The sequence below is a fragment of the Mirounga leonina genome, unplaced genomic scaffold (genome assembly GCF_011800145.1).
Source record: "Mirounga leonina isolate KUSES-001 unplaced genomic scaffold, KU_Mleo_1.0 Mir_115, whole genome shotgun sequence".
Lineage (NCBI taxonomy): Eukaryota > Metazoa > Chordata > Mammalia > Carnivora > Phocidae > Mirounga > Mirounga leonina.
The window spans coordinates 97,693,900-97,721,459 of record NW_023270268.1 but is presented as its reverse complement, the minus strand read 5'-3'; the positions used below and the strand labels follow the sequence as shown (position 1 = coordinate 97,721,459).

Sequence of the window (27,560 nt, the reverse complement as noted above, 5' to 3'; positions counted from 1 at the left end):
TTGCAGCCCAGGGATAAATCCCATTTGGTCGTGGTGAATAATCCTTTTAATGTACTGTTGGATCCTATTGGCTAGTATTTTGGTGAGAATTTTTGCATCCATGTTCATCAGGGATATTGGTCTGTAATTCTCCTTTTTGATGGGGTCTTTGTCTGGTTTTGGGATCAAGGTAAAGCTGGCCTCATAAAATGAGTTTGGAAGTTTTCCTTCCATTTCTATTTTTTGGAACAGTTTTAGAAGAATAGGTATTAATTCTTCTTGAAATGTTTGGTAGAATTCCCCTGGGAAGCCATCTGGCCCTGGGCTTTTGTTTTTTGGGAGATTTTTGATGACTGCTTCAATTTCCTTAGTGGTTATAGGTCTGTTCAGGTTTTCTATTTCATCCTGGTTCAGTTTTGGTAGTTGATACATCTCTAGGAATGCATGCATTTCTTCCAGGTTATCTAATTTGCTGGCATAGAGTTGCTCATAATATGTTCTTATAATTGTTTGTATTTCTTTGGTGTTGGTTGTGATCTCCTCTTTCATTCATGATTTTGTTGATTTGGGTCATTTCTCTTCTCTTTTTGATAAGTCTGGCCAGGGGCTTATCAATCTTGTTAATTCTTTCAAAGAACCAGCTCCTTGTTTCGTTGATCTGTTCTACTGTTCTTTTAGTTTCTATTTCACTGATTTCTGCTCTGATCTTTATTATTTCTCTTCTCCTGCTGGGTTTAGGCTTTATTTGCTGTTCTTTCTCCAGCTCCTTTAGGTGTAGGGTTAGGTTGTGTACTTGAGACCTTTCTTGTTTCTTGAGAAAGGCTTGTATTGCTATATACTTTCCTCTTAGGACTGCCTTTGCTGCATCCCAAAGATTTTGAATAGTTGTGTTTTCATTTTCATTGGTTTCCATGTATTTTTTTAATTCTTCTTTAATTTCCTCGTTGACCCATTCATTCTTCAGTAGGATGCTCTTTAGCCTCCATGTATTTGAGTTCTTTCCGACTTTCCTCTTGTGATTGAGTTCTAGTTTCAAAGCATTGTGGTCTGAAAATAGGCAGGGAATGATCCCAATCTTTTGGTACCGGTTGAGACCTGATTTATGACCTAGGATGTGATCTATTCTGGAGAATGTTCCATGGGCACTAGAGAAGAATGTGTATTCCATTGCTTTGGGGTGGAATGTTCTGAATATGTCTGTGAAGTCCATTTGGTCCAGTGTGTCATTTAAAGTCTTTATTTCCTTGTTGATCTTTTGCTTAGACGATCTGTCCATTTCAGTGAGGGGGGTGTTAAAGTCCCCCACTATTATTGTATTGTTGTCGATGTGTTTCTTTGCTTTTGTTATTAATTGCCTTATATAATTGGCTGCTCCCATGTTAGGGGCATAGATAGTTACAATTGTTAGATCTTCTTGTTGGGTAGATCCTTTAAGTAGGATATAATGTCCTTCCTCATCTCTTATTACAGTCTTTGGTTTAAAATCTAATTTGTCTGATATAAGGATTGCCACCCCAGCTTTCTTTTTTTTTTTTTTTTAAGATTTATTTATTTGAGAGAGCGAGAATGAGAGAGAGAGAGAGAGTACATGACAGGGGGAGGGTTAGAGGGAGAAGCAGGCTCCTTGCTGAGCAGGGAGCCCAATGCAGGACTCGATCCAGGGACTCCAGGATCATGACCTGAGCCGAAGGCAGTTGCTTAACCAACTGAGCCACCCAGGCGCCCCATCCCAGCTTTCTTTTGGTATCCATTAGCATGGTAAATGGTTTTCCACCCCCTCACTTTCAATCTGGGGGTGTCGTTGGCTCTAAAATGAGTCTCTTGCAGACAGCATATCGGTGGGTCTTGTTTTTTAATCCAATCTGATAGCCTGTGTCTTTTGATTGGGGCATTTAGCCCATTTACATTCAGGGTAACTATTGAAAGATAGGAATTTAGTGCCATTGTATTGCCTGTAAGGTGACTGTTACCATATATTGTCTGTGTTCCTTTCTGGTCTATGTTGCTTTTAGGCTCTCTCTTTGCTTAGAGGACCCCTTTCAAGATTTCCTGTAGAGCTGGTTTTGTGTTTGCAAATTCCTTTAGTTTTTGTTTGTCTTGGAAGCTTTTTATCTCTCCTTCAATTTTCAATGACAGCCTAGCTGGATATAGTATTCTTGGCTGCATATTTTTCTCATTTAGTGCTCTGAATATATCCTGCCTGTCCTTTCTGGCCTGCCAGGTCTCTGTGGATAGGTCTGTTGCCAATCTAATGTTTCTACCCTTGTAGGTTACATATCTCTTCTCCCGGGCTGCTTTCAGGATTTTCTCTTTGTCTATGAGACTCATAAGTTTTACTATTAGATGTCGGGGTGTTGACCTATTTTTATTGATTTTGAGAGGGGTTCTCTGTGCTTCCTGGATTTTCATGCCTGTTTCCTTCCCCAAATTAGGGAAGTTCTCTGCTATAATTTGCTCCAATATACCTTCTGCCCCTCTCTCTCTTTTTTCTTCTTCTGGGATCCCAATTATTCTAATGTTGTTTCGTCTTATGGCATCGCTTATCTCTCGAATTCTCCCCTCGTGATCCAGTAGTTGTTTATCTCTCTTTTTCTCAGCTTCTTTATTTTCCATCATTTCATCTTCTATATTACTGATTCTCTCTTCTGCCTCATTTATTCTAGTAGTTAGCGCCCCCATTTTTGATTGCACCTCATTAATAGTCGTTTTGATTTCTACTTGGTTGGATTTTAGTTCTTTTACTTCTCCAGAAAGGGTTTCTCTAATAACTTCCATATTTTTTCAAGCCCAGCTAGTATCTTTAAAGTGATGATTCTGAACTCTAGATCTGACATCGTACTAATGTCCGTATTGAGTAGGTCCCTGGCAGTCGGTACTACCTCTTGTTCTTTTTATTGAGGTGATTTTTTCCGTCTTGTCATTTTGTGCAGAGGAGAATAGATTAATGAGAGAACAAAATGCTAGCAGAGTAACAACGTCCCCAGAAAATATACTCTAAACAAATCAGAAAAGACCTGAAGCAGGGGGGAAAGAAACGGAAAGAGAGAAAAAAGAAAAAGAAAAAAAAGAAAAAGAAAAAGATAAAGATAAAAACAAAAACAAACAAAACAAAACAACAACAACAAAAAAAAACAGAATGTGATCAAATATGATCAGGCTGGTATATAGATCGGTGCCACACACTAGATTTGGGGTGTATTTTGGTCTTTTAGAAGAAAGTGCCTCCCAAAATTTTAAAGAAAGAAAAACTTATATATGTACAAAAATAAGGGTTGATATGATGAAGGGATGGAATATGACTGTAAAGATGGAAATTATAAAAAATTTTATAAAATGAATTGATAAGAAGTTGTTTGAAAAAAGAAAGAAGAGGATTTAAAAAAAGAAAAAAAAAGGGAGAGAATGTGATCAGGCAGGGGAATAGAAAACACCATATACTAGAGATTTAGGGTATATTTTAATCTGTTAGAAGAAACTATTTCAAAATTTTAAAGAGAGAACAACTTATATATATAAGCCAAAAATATGGGTAACTACTATGAAGGGATAGAATATGACTCTAAAAATGAAAAATAAAAATGTTTTTTTTTTTTAAAAGGGATTGATAAGATGTTGGTTGAAAAAGGGAAAAAGAAAAATTCAAAAAAAAAAAAGTTAAAAAAATTAACTTTGAAAGACTAAAGAATCATGGTAAAAAAGCCACGGATTCTATGTGCATTATTCCCCTAGCGCTGGAGCTCTGCCGTTCTCATTGATCGGTAAACTTGGTCTTGGCTGGCTGTTCTCGCTGATCTTCTGGGGAGGGGCCTGTTGCCGTGGTTTCCAAATGTCTCTGCCGGAGGCGGAATTGCCCCGCCCTTGCCCCCTCCCAGCTAAGTAATCTGCTCGGGTTTGCTCTCTGGAGCTTTTGTTCCCTGCAAGCTTTCCGTACAGCTTTGGACGCGGAGAGTGAAAATGGCGGCCTCCCAATCTCCGCCCCAGAGGAGCCGAAAACTTGGGCCCCGCTCCTCAGTGAGCCCCCAGAGAAAAGCCGTCAGTCACTCCTGTCTCCCCGGTCTCCGGCCGCACTCCGTGCTCACCCGGCCTGTGACCGCTTGTTTCTATCTCTGGCACCCGACCCTGGGTGGAGTCTCCAAACCCAGCAGATCCCTGCGGTGCACTCCCGCGCGGCTCCTCCCGGGAGAGGAAGGTGAGTCTCCCCGGATCTGCCGCTTGTTGGGTCCCTGCTGGAGGAGCAGGGGCCCGACTGTGCCGCGGATCACAGTTTATGGCCACCCCGAGCTGAGAGCCCGCGCCTGGGCTCCGCTTCTGCAGCCGGCTTCCCTGCTCCGTTACCTGGGAGCTCTGCCACACTCAGGCACCCCCCGTCTTTCTGTGACCCCGAGGGTCCTGAGACCACACTGTCCCGGAGGGTTCCACCCCCCGCTTAGCCACCCGAGTGACGTCCCTCGGCGGAGCAGACTTTTAAAAGTTCCGATTTTGTGCTCCGCGACTCTATCACTTGCTAGAAGCGGCCAACGGAGGCCCCTCCCCCGCCGTCTATCCTCCCGAATATCGCCTCGGATTCACTTCTCCGCACGTCCTACCTTCCAGAAAGTGGTCACTTTTCTGTTCAGAGAGTTGTTGCTCTTCTTTTCTTCGATCTCCTGTTGAGTTTGTAGGTGTTCAGAATGGTTTGATCCCTATCCAGCTGAATTCCTGAGAGGAGACGAAATCCAGGTCTCCTACTCCTCCGCCATCTTGCCGATAAGTTCTTTATAGACCTTGGATACTAGCCCTTTATCTCATAAGACATTTGCAAATATCTTCTCCCATTCTGTAGGTTGTCTTTTGGCTTTGTTGACTGTTTCCTTTAGTGTGCAAAAGATTTTTATCTTGACGAACTGGCTAATTTGAATAATTTCACGGGCTCCAGGACACAAGGGCTGTCCCTAGTTATCTGGTGTTGGTCCTTTGGCAATTAGGGCAGGTGCATGGTGGCCCAAAGTGGGAATCCTAACAAGGAAGTAGTTGAGAGATAGACTTAATCAAGTGCTTAAGAGGGGGAACTAACTGGCTTCTAGCCAGGGACTTAAAACTAAATAAAAACAGCATTAAAAAAAAAAAAAAACTGTCAAATAGATCTCAGAAAGAACCAACCCTGCTGATGCCATGATCTTAGACTTCTAGCCTTCAGAACTGTGACAGTAATTTCTGTTGATTCAGCTACTTAGTTGTGGTACTTTGTTAAGGGAGCCTTAGAAAACTAATACGCTTCCAAGCTAATAGTGCTATTTTTCATTCCTACCATTGCAGAGAGCCAGTTACACACATCCTCACCATATCTGCCAAGACAATTTGCCACATCTTACATCTCAACTGAGATTAGCCACAATTCAAGTGGTCAACAGCCCTTGTGTCTGCCAACTAACACATTGTACACCATAATTCTAGAGTATTATTTGTTGTTATGGTCATTAGGATGCTCTAAATTTTTTTGACAAAGGAACAAATATACTTAATCCTTTCTCAGAACTTGAGAATATTGCAAAAAAACTTATTCTGAATTATTCTTCAACATACACTTTTAAGTGGTAGAGATGCAGTTTATAATACAGCCATCAAAATATACATAAATTTTGAATTCTTCTGGAATTATTTACTCAAAATCTGCAGTAGAACTTAAATGAGTTTATGCATGACTTTGATAACAACAGAGCATAGAAGAAGAAGGAGGAGGAGGAGGAGGAGAGAGAAAGAAAATTCCATTCTCTTTAAGTTTCCTTAAAGTTTCTCTTTTTAATTTTTTCTCTTCCAGCTACGGGTAACTAAAGTGCATCTATCAATCACTTTTACAATCAATTGTCTTAGTCCACCAGGGCTACTATAGGAAAATATCACAAACTTAGTACCAGCAGTGTTCTGGTGAGGCTTTTCTTTCTGGCTAAAAGACAGCTGCTTTCTTTTCATGTTTTCAGATGGCTTTCTTCTGTGTATGTGCTTGAGTGAGATATGCTTCTGTCTCTTCCTCCTTTAAGAATAATAGTTAAATTAGATTAAGACCTCATCCTTATGACCACATTAAAGACCTACTTCTTAACACATTGGGGATAGAGCTTCAACATATCTATTGCCATAACACAAACTTGTGATAAAAACTCTCAGAAAAAATAGCAGTAAAGGAAACTTCCCCATTTTGATAAAAGGCATCTATAAAAACTTACAGCTCACCTTATAATTAAATGTGGAAGAATGAATGTTTTCCATCTTAAGTAGTGAACAAGGTAAGGATGCCTATTCTCAAAACTTTTATTCACATAGTGTTGAAAGTTCTAGCCAGTGCAATAAGGCAAGAAAACTAAATGAAGAGCATACAGATGAGACAGAAAAGGAATCTGTTCCTATTTGAAGATAACATGAGAGAACTGCTTTATATCTTGATCGATGTCAATATAATAGTTGTTATTATAGTACAGTTTTACAAAATGTTACTATTGGAGAAAACAGGGTTAAGTCACATAGATTCTCTAGATTATTTCTTCTTTTTTTAAGTAGGCTCCATGTCCAGGATGGAGACCAAGGAAGGGCTTGAACTCACAACACTGAGATCAACACCTGAGCTGAGATCAAGAGTCAGACCACTAACCAACTGAGCCACCTAAGCACCCTATCTCTAGCTTATTTTTTACAACTGCTTGTGAATCTGCAATCATCTCAAAATAAAAAAATAAAATTTAATTTAAAGTGAAAATATTTAAAAAATTCCTTTCTCTTATTTGTAAGATTGCCTAAAATATTTCTCCTGAAGTGTTATAAGTAAATAAAGTGTACCTTTTTTTTTTTATTGTGGCAAATACGCATAACTTAAATTTTACCAGTTTATCCTATTTAAAGTATACAATTCAGTAGCATTTGGTACATTCACAATGTAAAGAAACCATCACCACTACCAAGTTCCAGGGGATTTTCATCGTCCTAAAAGGAAACTCCGTACTCATAAGTACTCACCCCACAGCCACTGGCAATCACTAATCTGCTTTCTGTCTCTATGTATATGCCTATTCTAGATATTTCAGATAAAAGGAATCATACAATATGTGACATTTTGTGTCTGGATTTGTTCATGTCCCATAGTGGTTTAAAGGTTTATCCATGTTGTGGCATCTATCAGTACTTCTTTTCTTTTCATGGCTCAATAATATTCCATTGTATAGATCTACCACTTTTGTTTATACATCCAACAACTGATGAGCTTTTGCATTGTTTCCTATTTTGGTTATTGTGAATAGTTCTGCTATGAACATTAGTATACAAGTTTTTGTTTGAACACCTGTTTTCAATTCTCTTGGCTATGTACCTATAAGTGAAATTGCTGACCAATGTGTAATTCTATATTTAACTTACTATGCACTTGCCAAATTGTTGTTCATCATGACTACACCATTGTGCATTTCTACTAACAATACATGAGAGGTCCAATTCCTCCACATCCTTACCCACACTTGTTATTTTCATTATTATTTGCCTCCCTAGTTGATGTGAAGTGGTATCTCATTGTAGTTTTGATTTGCATTTTCCTAATAACAAATAACATTGACCATCTCATCATGTGTTTATTGGGTATTTGTAAATCTTCCTTGCAAAAATGCCTATTCAAGTCTTTCATCCATTTTTTAAATTGGGTTGTTGAATTTTGAGTAGTAAATTTTTTTTTATATATTTCAATACTTGAATCTTACCAGATATATCATTTGCAATTACTTTTTTCACATTCTATGGGTTGTTTTCCACTCTTGATAGTGTACTCTGATACACAAAATTTTGTACACAAAATTTGTTAATTTTGATGAACTCTAATTTCTCTGGGTTTTCTTTGGAGCTTGTGTTCTTGATGCCATATCTAAAAATCATTGCCAAATCTAAAGGTAGTGGAAACATTTCTAAGAGTTTAAACATTTTACCAATCATACTTAGGACTTTGATCTATTTGGGGTTAGTTTTTTAATATGGTGTCAGATAGGGCGCCTGGGTGGCTCAGTTGTTAAGCATCTGCCTTCGGCTCAGGTCATGATCCTGGGGTCCTGGGATCGAGTCCCACATCGGGCTCCCTGCTCGGCAGGAAGCCTGCCTCTCTCTCCCACTCCCCCTGCTTGTGTTCCTGCTCTAGCTATCTCTCTCTCTGTCAAATAAATAAATAAAATCTTTAAAAAAAAATATGGTGTCAGATAAAGACCCACCTTCATTCTTTTGCAGGTGATGATCCAATTTGTTCACTTGTTGGAGAGACTATTCTTACCCCCCAGTGAATGGTCTTGACACTTTTGTTGAAAATTAATGAGCCATAAAAGTGTGGTTTTATTTGTGGACTCTAAATTCTTTTCCATTGGTCTGCATACCTATGCTTTGGCCAGTATCAATATGTTTGGTTGTTATAGCTTTGTAAGAAGTTTTAAAATTGGGAATGTTAGTTCTCCAACTTTATACTTATTTTTCAATATTGTTTTGATTATTTGGAGTTCTTAAAATTCCACATGAATTTGAGTATTTTCCATTTCAACCCCCCAAAAAAACTATGGGATTTTGATAGGGATTGCATTGAATACATAGATCTCTTTGAGTAATATTGCCATTTTATCAATACACTCTTTAATACAAGAATATAGGACATCTTTCCATTTATTTATATATTTTTATATTCTTTTAGCAATGTTTTACAATTTTCAGTGCATGTTTTTCAACTCTTTGGTTAAATTTATTCCTCAGTATCTTATTACTTTTGTTGCTATTATAAATGGAATAGTTTTCTTAATTTCCTTTTCAGGTTGTTCATTGCTAATTTCTGCATGTTGGTTTTGATTTTGAATCCTGGAACTTTGTTGAATTTGTTTATTAACCCTAATTGTATTGGGGATGGGGATTGGTAAAATGCTTAGGATTTTCTATATATAAGATCATGTCATATGTGAAGAGATAGTACTAGGTCTTTCTTGGCAATTTGGATACCTTTCATTTCTTTTCCTTGTGTAATTGCTCTGGCTAGAACTTCTGGTATGATGTTGAACAGAAGTAGCAAAAGTGGGCATTCTTGTCTTGTTCATGATCTTAGGGGGGAAGCTTGCAGATTTGCACCAGTGAATACAATGGTTATTGATTTTTTTTTTCTCCTCTCTTGGAACTTATTTTGCTGCACCTTGTGAGTTTTGGTATATTGTATTTCCATTTTCACTTGCTTCCAGATATTTTTTTATTTCCCTTTTGATTTCTTCTTTTACCCATTAGTGGTTTTGGAGTGTGCTGTTTAATTTCCAGATATTTGTGAGTTTTCCAGTTTTCCTCTTGTTATCAATTTCTAGTTTCATATCACTGTGTTTGGAAAAGATAGTTGGTATAAACCAAACTCTTAAATTTGATGACTTGTTTTTAACTTGTGATCTATCCTGGATAATACTCTGTGTACAATTGAAAAAAATGTGTATTCTACTGTTGCTAAATGAAGTGTTCTGTATATTCCGTAAGATCCATTCAGTCTAAAGTACAATTCAGTTTCAGTGTTTCCTTTTAATATCTGAGGTGGGGTTTAAAGTCCCTTACAATGATTGTATTGCTGTATTTCAGATCTGTTACTATTGGCTTAATATATTTAGATTTTCCAATACTGGGGGCATATATTTTTACAAATGTTATATCCTCTTGAGGAACTGACCCCTTTATCATGATATAATGACCATCTTCGCCTCTTGTCAAGGATTGACTTAAAATCTATTTTGTATGATATAAGCATAGTTACCCCTATCCTCCTTTGGTTTCCATTTGTGTAGAATATCTTTTCCCATCTCATCACATCTGTGTATCCTGAAAATTGAAGTGAGTCTCATAGTCAGGATAGAATTGGATTTTTTTTTTTAATCCATTCAGCCACTCTCTGTCTTCAGTTTGGAGAACTTGACCCATTTATATTTAAAGTAATTATTGAAAAGTTAGGACTTAATACTGTACTTTTATTGTTTTCTAGCTGTTTTGTAGCTCCTTCATACCTTTCTTCTTCTCTTGCAGTTTTGCTTCCTGATTTGATGACTTTCTATAATGGTATTCTTTGTTAACTTTCTCTTTATATTTCATGTATCTACTAGAGGTTTTTCCTTTGTGGTTACCATTAGGTTTGTATAACACATAGTTATAGCAGTCTCCTTTTTTTAGATTTTTTATTTAAATTCAATTTAGTTAACACATAGTGCATTATTAGTTTCAGGGGTAGAATTTAATGATTCATCAGTTGCATGTAACTCCCAGTGCTCATTACATCAAGTGTCCTCCTTAATACCCATCACCCAATTATCCCCTCCCCTCCACATCACTCCCCTCCAGTAACCCTGTTTGTTTCCCATAGTTAAGGGTCTCTTATGGTTTGCCTCACTCTCTGTTTTCATCTTATTTAATTTTCCTTCCCACCCCCTATGTTCATCTGTTTTGATTCTTAAATTCCACATATGAGTGAAATCATATGGTATTTGTCTTTGACTGACTTATTTCACTAAGTATAATACCCTCTAGTTCTATCCATGTCATTACAAATGGCACCTCACACCAGTCAGAATGGCTAAAATTAACAAGTTAGGAAGCAACAGAGGGTGAGGATGCAGAGAAAGGGGAACCTTCTTATACTGTTGGTGGGAATGCAAACTGGTGCAGCCACTCTGGAAAACAGTGTGGAGGTTCCTCAAAAAGTTAAAAAATAGAACAACCCAGCAATTGCACTACGAGGTATTTATCCAAAAGAGGCACATGCACTCCAGTGTTTATAGCAACAATGTGCACAATAGCCAATATATGGAAAGAGCCCAGATATCTATTGGCAAATGAATGGATAAAGATGTGGTATATATAGCAATCTATTTTAAGCTGATGACAACTTAACCTCATTTACATAAAAATTCTACACTTTTACTGCTCCCTATTTTATGTTTTTGATGTCACAATTTACATCTTTTTATATTGTGTATCCATTAACATATTGTCAAAGCTATAGTTATTTTTAATGCTTTCTTCTGTTCATCTTTATACTACAATTAAGTGATTTACACACCAGTGTTAGAGTAGTCTGAATTTGACTATATACTTATCATTGCCGACGTGTTTTATACTTTTACATATCTTCATATTACTAATAACTGCTGAAAAATTAGATCTAATATAGAAAATGGATCTAATGTAGGATCTCATCTTACTTCTATTTAGAACTTCTATTTCTGGAAATATTGTTCATTGTGTACTCTGAAAAAAACCATAGTTCAAAACACCATAAATTAGGGCTGAAACATGAATAAATTTTTAATGCTTAACTGAGCTCACAAGAATCAAGGTGAACTGCTGGAATCAAAAGTGAAAGGCTGCAATTATGGAATGGAAAGATTGGGATAACCCAAAAACTATTAGGAATGGTGTTAGGAACCTAGACTCTGGGGTTTTAAGAGCCATTTAGGGAACAAAAGAACATTGAACACTGGCAGAGCAAGAAGAAGAAACTGAGATTCCCCTCCCCTGAATAAAGGCAGGATAAAATTTAAATAAGTTATTATTTGAAAACAAAGAAGAGGAAATTACTTGTCATACCCTTATTTCTTATTTTTATAGGAACAATGGAAAGTTTTCCACCATGAATGTGTTACCACACTGCCCTCACATGGGTCTTGGGGTTGAATTCATATTGCTTGTGTTATCTAAGAAACTCTAATTTCAGAAATTAAAATATAGTGTCCCCATCTTAGTAGCAATCTTAGAAAAAGCAAATCTTCTTTGGAAGAAACCCTTCCCTCAAGAATCCAGATTCCACATGATACCCATAGACACAGATTACTTAAATATGAGTTCACAATACAAAATTACAACAAAAAGAACACCAAGGCAAATATCCACAGTGAGAAATGACATAAAAAAGAAAGTAAAGAGATCTACAAAAAATATGTGTTATAACAATCAAATAAATCTATAGAATATACAGTGACATATTTACAGAATAATTATTTTAAAATATTTATAGAATGATTATTTTTTACATGTTTATAAAAATTCAAATTGATATTCAAACCAAAAAAGTGATTTAGAGGAACTGAATAGAACTTACAGAATGAAATTTAATATTGTTAAAAGTTAAAATGCCATGAACAGACCAAACAGATTAGACACAAGTGAGGAAAAATTTGTAGTCTCTAAGTGAAATCTGAAAAAAAAAAAAAATCACGGAAAATACCACACAGAGAGACAAAGATATAGAAGCACTGAAAAATATGTTGAGTCATGGAAGATAGAGAAGTCTTTATTATAGTTCCACAAGAAGAGAATAGATAAAATGATGAAAACTACTGTTAAAAGAAATAATAACTAAAAGGTTTCCAGGGTTAAATTAAAAGAGAATCCTCAAATTTGGGACACACAGCAAATCCTAAGCCATGAAATACTACATAAAATGGAATCCATATTTAGATGCACAGTAGTGAAACTAAAAAACACTAATGACAAAGAGATGATCTTAAAAGCAATCAGGAAGAAAAGATAGATTACTTACCAGGGAACAACACTTGAACTGACAGAATTCCTAACAACAATGAACAAGGCCAAAATACATGGAATATCTTCAAAGTGCTGAAGGAAAATAACTGTTTAGATTTACTTATCCAGAAAAAGATATTTTTTACAAATGAGAAAATAAAGACCTCTTCCCTAGACAAACAGGAACTGAGAGCTTATTACCAACAAATACAGACCGTCACTACATAGACTCTGGAAAATACTTTAAATTAAGGAAGGGAAGAAGGAAAGCGATATCAAAAGGAAGGTCTAAATTTTAGGAAGACAGGCTGAACAAACAAAATTGTTAAATAAATGAATAAACTTTTATAAACCATTATAGTAGTATCTAGTTTGGAGAATATTTTTTTAAAAAATGTAAAATTTCAGGGCGCCTGGGTGCCTCAGTTGGTTAAGCAACTGCCTTCAGCTCAGGTCATGATCCTGGAGTTCTGGGATCGAGTCCCGCATCAGGCTCCCTGCTCAGCGAGAAGCCTGCTTCTCCCTCTGACCCTCCCCCCTCTCATGTACTCTCTCTCATTCTCTCTCTCTCAAATAAATAAATAAATCTTTAAAAAAAATGTAAAATTTCAAAATTAGATAATTTAACTCCTAGATGGAAGATTAAGTAATTGGAGTAAAAATGTCCTAAGGTATTTTAATTCTTTAGTTAAGATAATATTGATTAACTCTAGATTTTAAGCATATATATTGAAGGGGAATCACAGAAGAATAGAAATGGAGTATGTAATTTCCAGTACAATAAAAATAGAACTTTTAATGCTGTGTAAAGTCTAAAAAGAAGGGGGAAAAAAGGATAAGCACAGAAAAATCAGGAAAAAATAAAATATAATATATTAATATTTAAATATTATATCAAATATATAAACATAACAATAAATATTAAAATTTTCATAAGTTTTGAACCCAGATAATATGTTATATAATAAAAGACCTACCTAAAATACACACAACAGTGAGAATGTACTTAATACCACCAAACTGTAGTTAAAATGGTCATTTTATGTTATGTATATTTACAAAAATTTTTTTAATTACAAGGCACTCAAAGAAACAGGAAAATGCAATCCACAATGAGGAAAAAAAAATTCAATTAAAACCAACTCAAAACTGACACAGATGAAAGTTATAGTGGACAAGGACACTAAAAGTCAGTACAATATTACTGTTGTCCATATGTTCCAAAGGTTAATTCAACATATGGAAGGCATTAACTAAGACACAAATCAGATTTCTAAAGATGAATGCTACAATATGTGAAGTGAAAAATACACTGAATAGAATTACAGCAGATTACTCATTGCAAAAGAAACAAATTATTGACCCTGAAAATAGAAATCATGTTAAAGAGAGACAGAGAAAAAAGAATGGAATATCAGTGAACCATAGGCCAATTTCAAGAGGCCTGATTACATATATAAATTTGGAATCACCAAAGGACAGAAGAGAGAAAAGGGACAGAAAAAAAACTTTTGAGGAAATAATAACAAAACAACTTTTCCTAGTTTGATAACTAGTACAAACCTACAGATCCAGGAAGCTTAAAGAATCCCAGGCACAAAAAATATGAAGAAAACTACACCAAAGCACACAGTACTCAAATTGCTCAAAATCAGTGGTAAAGAAAAAAATCTCAAAAGCAGCCAGAGAAAAAAGACACACAGGAAGAATATTAAGAATGATCATAAATTTTTCATAGGAAGCAATGCAAGTGAGGAGAAAATGGAGCAACATTTTAGAGTATTAAAAGCAAAAATCCTGTCATCTAGAATGCTATATGCAGCAAATATAACTTTTAAAAAAGGAGGCAAAATAGACTTTGGGGAACAGAGAAAAGCTGAAATAATTTATTACCTGATGACCCACACTGCAAGAAATTTTCAAGAGAATCTTTCAGGCAGAAGGAAAATGATACCAGATAGAAATATGGATCTACACAAAGGAATGAAGACATAGGATGTTGTAACTAGATGGCAAATATGTAAGATTTTCTTCAGTATTTAAACATCTTTAAAAGATAACTGACTGATAAAATATTTATATCTTTTCAATATTTAATATTTAAAAATAAAATACAAAATTAAAATAAAGAAATATTCTAAAACTGTTTTAATCACAAAATTAGATTAGTTAAATTCAGTTAGGTATGTTTACTATGTAATAACATTAATACAATAGGTAAAATTATAGCATCACACAATAACACAAATGCTGGGAGGAAGAAATGGAAGTTTACTATTGCAAGACATTTATACTATATGTGAAGCGCCATAATATCACTTGAAGGTAGAATGTAATCAGTTAAAGGCATATGCTATAGCTCCTATAACAACCACAAAAACAACAACAGAAAGAGTTGTAGCTAATAAGGATGTAACATGGTATCATAAAAATTAGTAATTTCTCCAAGTGGTAAAAGGGGAGAAAGGGAAGGAATACAAGAAATAAAATATGAAGAAAAGTAGAAAACAAATAGCAAATTGATAGATTTCAACCTAAGCATGTCAATAATCAAATGTAAATGGTCTCAATCTGACAATTAAAAATAAAGATGGTCAAACTGGAGGAAAAAAGCAACATAAATACATGCTGCCTATAAGAAACATACTTTAAATATAAAGATGAATCATTTAACAGGAACATAATGGGAAAAGATACATGGTACTAATACTAATTGAAAGAAATCTGGAGAGACTGTATGAATAGCCGACATGGTAAATCTGAGAGAAAAATTATTACCAGAAGTAAAGAACTTTATTTCATAATGATAAAGGAGTGAATTCATAAAGAGGATGTAACATTCCTACAGGTTTGTGCCCTTTATACCTGAGCTTCAAAATATGTGAAGCAAAAACTGATAGAACTACAAGGAAAAAGAAACAAATTTACAATCATAGTCAGAGATTTTACTACACCTCGTCAACAGTAGAAGTACACAGACAATCAACAAGTACATAGAAGATCCGAACAACACTATCAACCAACTCAACCTAGTTGACATTTGTTGAACACTCCAAAGAACAGAATACACACTATTTTTAAGTACACATGGAATATTTTCCAAGTTAGTCCTCTATCAGAATAACATATCATGTCTCAATAAATTTGAAAGATCTTAACCCATACAAAATATGTTCTCTGACCACAAAAGAGTGAAATTAAAATTCAATTAAAGAAAGATATCTGGAAAATCCTCAAATATTTGGAAATTGATTAGCACATTTCTAAATAACCCACAGGTCAAGAAGCAATCTAAAAAAATTTATGATGTATTTTGAACTAAATGGAAATTAAAACCTTCACAAAAGAAGATAATAAGCACATATGACTCCCATAAGCTAAGCATTTTAAAAGATACTCCCGGTTATACACAAATTCTTCTAAAGTAATTAAAAGGAGGGATTACTTCCTATCTCAGCACAGGCTACTATAACAAAATACCGTAGACTGGATGGCTTAAGCAAAAGACATTTATTTCTCACAGTTGGAGAGGCTCAGCAGTCCAAGATCAAGGCCAAATTGGTTCCTGATAAGATCTCCCTTCCTGGCATTCAGAGAGCTATCTTTCCATTGTGTCCTTAGTGGTAGAGAGAGAGCTCTTGTCTCTCACCCTCTTTTAATAAGGACACTAGCCCCATTACGGATCCCTCAAAATCTCATCTAAACTGAATTAACTGCCCAAAACCGTGGCCTCCTGCTGCATCACATTGGGGATTGAATTGAATTTCAAAGGGACACGAACATAGTCCATAACTCTGTGCCAACTCTTTCTATAACAACAGCGATACCCTGATACCAGATAAAACAAGGGAAAATATTACTGGAAAACAACAGGTAAGTGTGACCATAGATGCAAAAATTCAAAGGAAAATTTTAGTAAATGGAATCTATCAATATTTAAATTAAGGATGATACATATGTCCAAGTGGGGTTTAACCCAAGAATGACAGCTGATTTTATATTTCACAAAAATCAATATTACCATATTAAATACTGAAAAAGAAAAAAATTTCATCATCTCAGGCACAAAAAAACCTTTTTGCATCATCAAACATCTGTTCCTGTTTAAATCTCTGAGAAAGGAGGAATAGAAGAAACACCCGTCTATCCAATAAATGTTTGTTTTGTTTGTAGCATCTACAAACAAAACAAGAAAAAACAAACAGAATCCAGCAGCTAACATTGTATTTAATGGTGAAAATCTGCATGCTCTCCTCCAAGACCAGGAATAAGACAAGAATGTCCACTTTAACTACTTCTAATCAACCTTTCCCTAAAGGGTTTGGCCAGTATAATAGGTGAGCATGATCTTGGGTTATAGTAAGAAATACATATTTGGTTTCTCATACAGAGTTCCTAAAACCTTTGTAATTTCCTGAGTGATTGAGGTGAGAGGAGTGTACTTTATTATGCATAACAAGCCCCTTTCAAACATACCAGAGTTTATGCTAATAAGGTGACTTTGATCAGCCTCTAAATAGCTTCAGGATGGGGGCTGCTTGCCAGGGGAATCAAACATATGATTACAGGGTTGGAAACTTCAAGCCTTCCCCCATGACCCAGGGCCAATGATCTAATCATCATGCCTATATAATGCAGACTGTATAAAAGTGCTAAAAAGGAGGTTCAGAAGGCTTCTGCTTTGATGAATGCATCCATGTGCCAGGAGGGTGGCACATCCCACACTCCATGGACACAGAGCTCCTGTGCTTGGGAACTTTTCAGACCTGGCCTATATACCTCTTCATCTGGCTGTTCATTGGTATCCTTTATAATATTCAGTATAATAAACCAGAAATAATAATAAAGTGTTTCCCTGGGTACTGTGAGACATTATAGCAAATTATCAAACCTGGGGAAAGGGGTCTCATGGGAACCCTCAATTTGTAGCCAACTTGAAGGGAAGTGTGAGTAACTTAGAGACCAACCACTTGTAATTGGCATCTGAAGTACGGGCTGTCTTTTGATACTCAACCCTTAATCTGTGGGGTCTGAGCTAATTCTGGATAATTAGTGTCAAATTTGAATTAAATTGTAGCTCATCCAGTTGGTGTCTACAGAGAATTGGAGAATTGCTTGGTGTGGAAAAGCCACACATTCAGTGTCAGAAATGTTGTGAGTTGCGTGCCTGGGTGGCTCAAACGGCTGCACGTCTGCCTTCGGTTCAGGTCATGATCCCAGGATCTTGGGATTGAGTCTTGCATCCGGCTCCCAGCTCCACAGGGAGTCTGCTTCTCCCTCTGCCCCTCCCCCCACTCGTCCTCTCAATCTCTCTCTCTCTCTCTCATTCTCTCTCTCAGATGAATGAATGAAATCTTTAAAAAAAATGTTATGAGTAGAAAAAAAAAATGTTATGAGTAGAGAATCAGATATCATTTAGCAAGTAATACAAATAAAAATATTCCAGCTTGGAAAGGAAGAAATGAAACTGTCTTCATTCACATATGTCATGATCATCTATGTAGTAAATCTGACAGAATCTTCAAAAAACTATTAGAACCACTAACTACATTTATCTAGTTTGCCAAATATATAAGTTCAACATATAAGACCAAATTGAATTTTTATATAATACCAAGGAACAATTAGAAATTGAAATTTAAAAAGTAATACCATTTGCAATAGCATCAAAGAGTATGAAATATAGTATTTAAGGATAAGCCTGACCAAGATGTGTAAAAGCTATACACAAAAAAGTACAAAACATTGCAGAGAGAAATGGAAAAAGGCCTGAATAAATAGGAGATCTACTATGTTCATGGACTAGAGAAATCGTTATTGCTAAGATATCAGTTCTCCTCAAACTGATATATACTTCAACATAATCTAGTCACAATCCAAAAAGGCTTTTTTGCAGAAATTGATAAACTAAGTGTAAAATTCATATGGAAATGAAAAGTACCTAGTATAACCAAAACAACTTTGAAAAAGAACAAAGTCAGAGAGCTAAAACTACCTGATTTCAAGACTTAGAAAGCCACAAGACAGTGTGATATTGGCATAACAATAGACAAATAGCTCAATAGAACAGTACAGAGAGTTCATAAATAGGCCCATACAAAATGATATTCCAGAAAGACAAAAGGAAATTTAGTGGTGCTGGAATAAGAACATGAATATCTGTATGCAAAAAACAGAAAAGAACTTCAGTCTATATCTCACACCATATACAAAAATTCCATCAAAATGTATTATAGACCTAAATGTGCAACCTAAACTATAAAACTTCTAGAATAAAACACTATAAGCCTTTGGGATATAAAAAAAATGTCTTAGATGCAACACCAAAACTATAGTCCATAAAAGAAAAATGTCAATAAATTATTCATCAAAATAAAAAAAATGTCCTCCCTTTAAAACAGAACAACCAAAAACAAAAACATCTCTTCAAAAGACAGCAAGCACTGTAAAGAGAATGAAAGAACTTGTATTCAGAATATACAAAGAATTCTCAATAAAGAAACAAACTACCCAGTTTTTCTAAATGATAAAAACATTTTAGCACTTACCAAAGAAAATATATGAGTGATAAGTAAGTATATAAGGCAGTCATCATTAGTCATTAGGGAGATATACATTAAAACCACAATGAGAAATAATTAACACATAACACTGTATGTCAACTATACTTCACTGTGAATTGTGAAAGACTGTTGAATCACAGACTTATGCCTCTGAAACAAATAATACATTATATGTTAAAAAAAAGAAGAAGAAGAAGAAGAAGATAGCAGGACGGGAAGAATGAAGGGGAGGAGATCGAAGGGGGAGACGAACCATGAGAGACTATGGACTCTGAGAAACAAACTGAGGGTTCTAGAGGGTAGGGGGGTGGGGGGATGGGTTAGCCTGGTGATGGGTATTAAAGAGGGCACATTATGCATGGAGCACTGGGTGTTATACGCAAACAATGAATCATGGAACACTACATCAAAAACTAATGATGTAATGTATGATGATTAACATAATGTAATAATAAAAAATAAATAAAAATAAAATTGTGGATTCTGCCAAAAAATAATAATAATAATAAATTTTTTAAAAACCATAAGAGAAAATACACAGATACTATAATGTCTAAAATTAAAAAGACTGACCATACTATGTACTGATAAAAATGCAGAAGAACAGGAAATCTCAAACATTGGTGGGGGGAATGTAAAATAGAATGACCACTTAGAAAAAACACTTTAGCAATTTCTTTAAAAGTTAAACAACTACATACCATATGATACAGATACAGCCTTCACAGGTTTCTACCCAGAAAAATAGAAGCACATGTCCATAAAAATACTTGCCCAAGAATGTTTGCAACTTTATCTGTAATGGCGTAAAACTGGAAACAACCCAAATGTCTATCAACAGGTAAATGGATAAACAAACTGTGGTATATTATACAATGAAATACTATTTAGCAATAAAAATAATGAACTATTAATGTGTGAACTTATCTCAAGTAATTATACCCAGTGAAAGAAACCAGGACTCCCCACCACCAAAAAAAGGGATAATTGTATAATCACACTTATATAAAAATCTAGAAAAATGTGAACTGAGGTATAGTTACAGAAAGCAGATCAGTGGTTGCCTGGGGGTGGAGGAAGAGCAAGAGTTTTAGGCTAGGATTATAAAGAAGAATAAGAAAATGTAGGGGTGATGGATAAGTTCATTATCTTGATTGTGCTCATGGTTCACAAATATAAAACTATGTCAAAATTTAGCAAATTATTCCCTTGAAATATGTGCAAAATTTAACAAATTGTTATATCAATTATACTACAATAAAGCCCTTTTAGGTGTTCTGAAATAAAGCATAAATAAACACTAATACACATATATTACAAGGGATATCTTTTAAACTACTACTAAGAAAAAGAAAGAAAAAAGTAAAAATATTAGCCAATCTAGCAAAGTAGAGTAAAGAAAAAAGTGAAACAGGGCATGGAGAGTAAACACAGTAAACAAGACATAAAAATTAAGATTATAAAAATATGACTGGGGCGCCTGGGTGGCTCAGTCGTTAAGTGTCTGCCTTCGGCTCAGGTCATGATCCCAGGGTCCTGGGATCGAGCCCCGCATCGGGCTCCCTGCTTGGCGGGAAGCCTGCTTCTCCCTCTCCCACTCCCCCTGCTTGTGTTCCCTCTCTCGCTGTGTCTCTCTCTGTCAAATAAATAAAATCTTTAAAAAAAAAAAATATGACCAAATATGTAAGTAACCATAACAAATGTGGATGGTTTAAATTCTCCTATTAAAAGTTAAAATTCTCAAAGAGTTAATAAAAATCAGCTATATCTTGTCTATTAAAAAGCTATAGCTTCTCTGTAAAAGGTATACCTAAAATAAAATGTCACAGAGAATTGAAGACAAATAATGACATATCAGGCAAATACTAACCAGTGGAAGGATGGACTGGGCAGCCAAGGAGGTAAAGGGTTCAGATTTCCCATCAATAAAGAACTTACCATTCACATGCAAGGAGTGCAATTGGCTGATGGCCTCCAGTTGTTAAGGCCTTCAGGATCCATCTCAGCTTTTGAGCTGAGGTCCTACACTTCCTAGCCAATAACTAAACAGTTTATTTTGCCACTTGTGCTCATGAAAGATTCTTCTTAGAAACAATCTTTGCTCCAGGGTTTATCACTGGTTTGGCCAAGACTTTGACAGTTCTATAACTGGATCTGAGGCTCTTGTATCCTGCTTCCTCCCCTTTCCTTTCACGGGTTTCATTCAGATCAGTGTCATGGTCTGAAGGCTTTCCCTCCCCTACCCTACTTCCTGCCCCTTTAATCTTTCACAAATATAACCCCTCTCTCCCAAATAACCTTTACTGCTCCTAACTCCATCTCAACCTCTGCTTCCTGGAGGACCTAACTGACACACCTGGTTCAGTTTCTAGATTTTTCTGATTCAACAGATCTAAAGTGGATTTGAGTAATCTATATAATTTTTTATTTCCCAACATGATTCTCATGTTTGACCACATTTAGCACCCCTGTAGGGGAAGATTTTAATGCATTTGTTTCCTGTGCAACATAATTTAACATTTAAAAACTATTTTGAAGTCTTTAAAGTGTCATTTATATGGCTGTTTGAGATATATTATCAAGTTAAGATGTAAACACAATTTTGCTTTTTTTTGTTTTTTAGTAATAGTTAAACAGATATTTTTGAACCCAGTTAACTATGAGCCTCATCCCACCCAGGGATGGATGAAGAATTAAGAAAAGGTAAAGGACAGGGTTTGATGTCTATTGTTGTGCACTGCTTGGTAATATTTATATGGGGAAGTTTAATGTTTTGGGGGCTTAGCCAAGTGGTGTCAAATTGGTTTGGTCAAAATCATGTGCTAAATGTGATTAGATTAGTTTACCTCCAAAAGAAACTAAGAATCTTTTTAATGATAAAGCCTAGTGTAGCCAAATATGTCTGGAGAGGGGAAAACATTGACAAAAGAGCTGTCTTAATTGTTTCACATGGCAAAATGGACGAATGAATGGATTTTGTTTTAATTTCTACCATGATGAAAATTTTTAATATTTTTCCTGCTATGGAAAAGCAGACTTATTTTTTCATAAATTTTTATAAATAAAATATATTTTTCATAAGATTAAAAACAATTAATATACACATTCTTAATACTATATTCCACAGAAAAATTGAGGGCAAGGGTCATGTCATCCCTCGGCCATTCTCTTAGCACAGAGACCATATTTTATGGATACCCAAGTTCTTCCCCATAATGCATATTTAGCTGCTTATATACTCAATGAACATCTGTTATTTGCTAAATACCTCACAATAAAATGTACATCATAAAAATATACAATTTCAGTTTATCATATATGAAAAACTATTAGGCATTAGCTATCAATCTCTATTGAGATATGAGTTCAGAAAGTAATTCCTCACATGTGTTCCCTCTCTCTTATTCCTGCTTTCTCATCAACATGACAGGAAAACATAAATCCAGTTTTGTCAAATAGTGTAATTTTTATTATAATCTTACATCATATTAGTGAACTGGTTGATTAAAAACAAGAGGTGGGAATCTTGCAGATATTAAAATAACAGTATATGGAAAGGCACATTCAAACATGGTTGAAGGGAACGTCAATTGATACAATTGGACATATCAATCAATAAAAAATGCACAAACCCTTTTGACCTGAAATTCCACTCAGGGAAATTATTCTACAAATATACTTAAACAAATATAAAGAGATCTATCCACAAGAAACATTCTATGTGGTATTGTTTATAATACCAAAACAAACAAATAAAACTTAAAACAATCTAAATGTCTACCACTAGGACTGTAGTTAATTAAATTATGACATAACCATACAATGGAATTTTATAACCATTAAAAAGAATGAGGTAGCTCTGCTTGTATTGATATAAAAGATCTTCAAGACCTATCATATTATTAGCTTTCTATAAGTGCAGAAGAGCATCATGATATGTTCCCATTTGTGTCTTCACAAGGATATGTGTTTATATATGTAAATACTTATGAATGCACACCCATACCTTGGTGTACAGATATATATACATAAAATTTTCTGGAAGAATACATAAAATATCTTGATTCTTCCTTCTGCGGAGTTCTTTCTTGAAGAAATTCAGTTTTCATTATCTACTATACTAAACAATTTGAATATTTTATCATAGCATTTGCTTTCTTTGTAATAATATCAGTTCTTCAGAGAACTACCTAATAGCAGCTAACATTCTAAAATTTTAATATATAAGGATATGTATGAAAACCTTTTAAAAATCTCTATCTTCTCAGAATCCTTGAAAAGCTAATTCCAAAATAGGTTTTCCATGCTAGAACTCTAAGAAAATCAAAATAGTAGTCCTGCTGTATCTTTATTCATTTGTTCTGTTGCTAGATTCCAATAACTTATGAAGTATGGAGACACAGCCCATCAACTTCACTTTGTAAAACCTGAAACCTCTTCACTTGCTCACAGTATCATAGAGTGGATTGTTCTTCTCTGTGTAGCTGGCATAAGGCTGCATTTCCTCCTAAGAAAGAACTCAAAGTTAAAATCAATTCAAAAAAGCTGGAAGTCACCAACCACTTATGTTCTTCTCACAGGTGCCCCCAGATTTAGTATCTACAAGAGTGCTTATATTTGTGTCTCTGGGCTTACATGGCCGTAAGAGAAAGACTGTTTTCTATTATTTTGTCAAAAAATTTATTGATTATTTAAGTTTCAGTGTGAGATGATAATGTTGCATGACAGTAGTAATGGAGAAGAATGAAGTAACATGAGAGATATTTCAAAGGACAGGGTCAAAGACTTGGTAAGGTACTGGCTATGAGATTATGGAGCAGAAGAGGATTTAAAAGTAAGTAAGAGGGAAATGATGATGATATGGAGAAAGGGAAGTCAAGAACTGGAGATGGTTTCATGGGGGAGGAAAGACCAATTCAGTTTCTCCAAACATTATAGTCCAAATTTGGCAAACATGTGTTTTGTAAGATACAGTTCTTGAAATGAAAATATTGCTTGGAATGTGTATAAATAGTATAAGGTAGATAATTAACAAAACACGTACACCTGAGTACTAGCATTATGAAATTAGAATTTTTGCTTTTTAATTAAAATACTAATATTGAGGCAAATTACAAATTGCATGGCTATATTTTCACTTTGAGGCTTGAAAGTTTGCAAATATTCTTTTTAATGTTATCTTACCTCCTCAACAACTGAAGTAGCTTCCATTTTTTTTAATTTGCATTTTCTGCAAAAATAAAAATAAGCTGGAGTGAATGTAGAAAACATCATTATTTAATGAAAAATGGGAAAACAAAACAGTATATTATTGACAAGGGTGGTTCATTTTTGATAGAAGCCATAATAAAGCAGAAAAGAATTACCAGAAATAAGAATGTTACTTGTAGTTAATACACCTAAATGACATAATTCTGGATATGGGGAGAGGAGTGAAATTATGCAACAGAAGCATGATATATGGAATAAATGTGACACATCCTTATTGGTACATAATATGAATTATTGTAATTCTTTTCTCAAATACAAATCAGCATACAATGTCTCTACCAGGATCTTGCCCTAAATGGCCTATTTCACTATGCTTGCATGGCTAAGTAACCAAGCAAAAATCCCTCTTGTCATTTAAAGTAGTCCAAATCTAACACCTTTAGGACACACTTCTTGATTATGGGAGAGTTGATGTTAACATATTAATTTTAGCCCATCAATTCCATATATCTGACCCCTTCTAGCCCAATTAAACTAAGAAAAAACATCACTCAATACCTGCAGCAATCGATTTTCAAAATGGATCCCACAATGAATCCCACAATGATCAAGGTAATCAAAATAGAGGAGGTGATAGATAAAATAGTTAATTTCAGTGGTGATTGGTCACCTGTAAATATAGACACAAAAATATATGGTTTAACTCTGGTGCATCCAGATAATGGAATATTATTTAGCACGAAAAAGAAATGAGCTTCATGAAAAGACATGGAGGAAATTTAAATGCATATTACTCAGTGAAAGCAGCCAATCTGACACTGCTACATTCTGTATGATTCCAATTATATAGACATTCTGGAAAAAAAAAAAAACTATGGAGACAGTGTGAAGATCAGGGGTTGCTAGAGGTTAGGGTAGAGGGAAGAATGAGTAACTGGAGCATAGAGGACCTTTAGATAGTGAAACTACTCCATGGGAAGCTACAATGGTGGATATATGCTACTTCTACATTTGCTAAAATTCATAGAATGTACACCTAGAGTGAACCATAATGTAAATTACAAACTTCGGGTGATAATGTTGTGATAATATAGGTTCATCAGTTCTCACAAATATACCAGTATGGCATGGGTGATGTAGAGAGAGGGGGAGACTGTGCATGTGTTGGGGCAGGGGTAATATGGGAACTCTCTGCACTTTCCACTCAATTTTGCTGTGAACCTAAAACTGCTCTAAAAACTAAAGTCTATTAAATATATATACACATATATATATGTAACTAAATAAATGTTCAAGGATGTCTCAGAGTTCATGAAGTTCACTTCTGTGATTTTATTTTAAACAGTTTTGACTCATTAATAGTTCAAATCATTGTTATAATAAAATTGCTTTATTAATTCTGATTCTAGGGTGTTTAGCAAGACATCATCCTAAGTCAAGGTTTTGGGGCTTTAAGGATTCATGAATGATGAATTCCTACAGGAGAGATGTGCAGACTAAATTTCTCAGTTACAGTAATAGCAGGGTGTTTCTCATCTCCAATATTCAGAAGTAAATGGGGAATTGTAAAAAAGGTAATTGGAAAAACAACCTAATCCTGAAGTCACCTTTCTTCCAGGTCCTTGAAACTGACATGAATGCATGGCAGCAACTTTCAATTATTTATTAACTCTGGCAGCAATATAAAGCTCAGTCTGACAAGAGAAGTCAACAAAGGAATTGCCAGCTCTGGGAATCAGTGGTTCTAAGACCTTGTTCCTGCTGTACCCTGAATTGGGCTGAGGGCAACAGATGGAGGTAAGTGGAAGCTAAGCAGGCTGGCGTCCTCTCCCTCCACATTCCTTCAACAGTTTGTTTTTAAACATTGCATTTCTGTGTCTTTTATTTGAAAAAGAAAAAATTGTTTTACAGTTAAAATCAACAACATTGTCTTGAAATCCCCTCTTTCAAACTAATGCACTTTCTTTCATTGGAAGTATAGCCACAGAGGCTGAGGATCTGCCCTGCAAAGAGACAGGAAGGAGACCCCAGCACTGGCTGAGAGTGAATGAGACAGTCCCTTAAGTCTGAGCATCCATAAACATGACATCATATTGTAATACCAGGTGGTCAGATTGCATACATAAGCAGAGCACAATTAGTCTCCTCAGTATATAATGCTAAAATCTTTTTTTAAAATCAGCTTAACAGTGGATATTGGAAAATGGTGGTTTAAAGACATGGATTTTTCTCCTCTCTCTTCTTAAACTTTACTAAATTATCAGTAGGAAAATTTTCTAAGTATAGACTTTCTAAATATAGACAACGAACATGGATGAAGATAAGCAGATGAAAAATTTCAACTTGCTCTTAGGTGAAAAATGTACAGAAGAAGGCAAATAATTTACAGTAGAATAAGTAAGAATCTTACTGTCCATAGCACACCAAGAAGACTCTAGAATAGGAAAGGTCAAATATATAAAAAGGGGCAAATGGGGGGTGAAGTGTAAGTTAAAAGTTGGAAGCCTTTTTGAAGGTCTGTATTAAGAAGAGGTAGGCTGCCAAGTCCACTCTCACCCTGTGCAGCCAGGTCACTTCACCTTCCTCAAACAGCAGGAAACAGGAAGTTTGCCCAGAAAAGGTGAACGGGAAAGATTCCAGAGTCAAGGATCCAGACATAATGGAGGGTGGAGAGGAAGTACCAGATTGAAGAGAGGTATTAAAGAAAAGTCTGAGTTCTGAACAGTCTCTCTCTCTCTCTCTCTCTCTCTCTCACACACACACACACACACACACACACACACCTCTTCTCTGCTCCCATAACACTAATAGTCAAGGTTATCCCTCTTAGACAATAGACTGGAGAGTTATTTTCTGCAGAACCTGAAAAGCCTCAGAGAAAAGAATTTCAGATAACTAAAGAATCTGTATCTAAAAATTGTTTTTTCATTTACCTCCTTTCAGACTATTGAAGCTAACTAGTTGACAGGACCACCCACAGATAACATAGCTTCCAATCAGTTCATTTTTGAAAGTTCACTTTGAAATGAATGGATAACCAAGGATTACCAGAGAGTAAAGGAAAGCTTCATGCATAAAACAAAGAGATTAAAACTAGTAAATGTCTGGAAGGCAGAAGGAACTCAGATTAAACAGACATGGAATCAAGCAGAGCACTGTGGGAAAGAATGCCCAGGACAATCGTTGTGCAGCAGGTCTAGTGACTGCCCAGGCCAGATTAGAACAGAGTATGTAAAACTCAAGAAGGGATGTCTTCAAGAAAAAAAAAAAAAAACAGAACTG

At 35.3% G+C, this 27,560-nt stretch overlaps 1 protein-coding gene across 1 annotated transcript in view; it reads right to left on the bottom strand.

The window, feature by feature from the left end:
- The window catches only part of LOC118007104 (cell surface glycoprotein CD200 receptor 1-like), a 124,293-nt gene that overhangs the window by 70,600 nt on the left and 26,133 nt on the right, over positions 1-27,560 (bottom strand). The window lies entirely within an intron of this gene.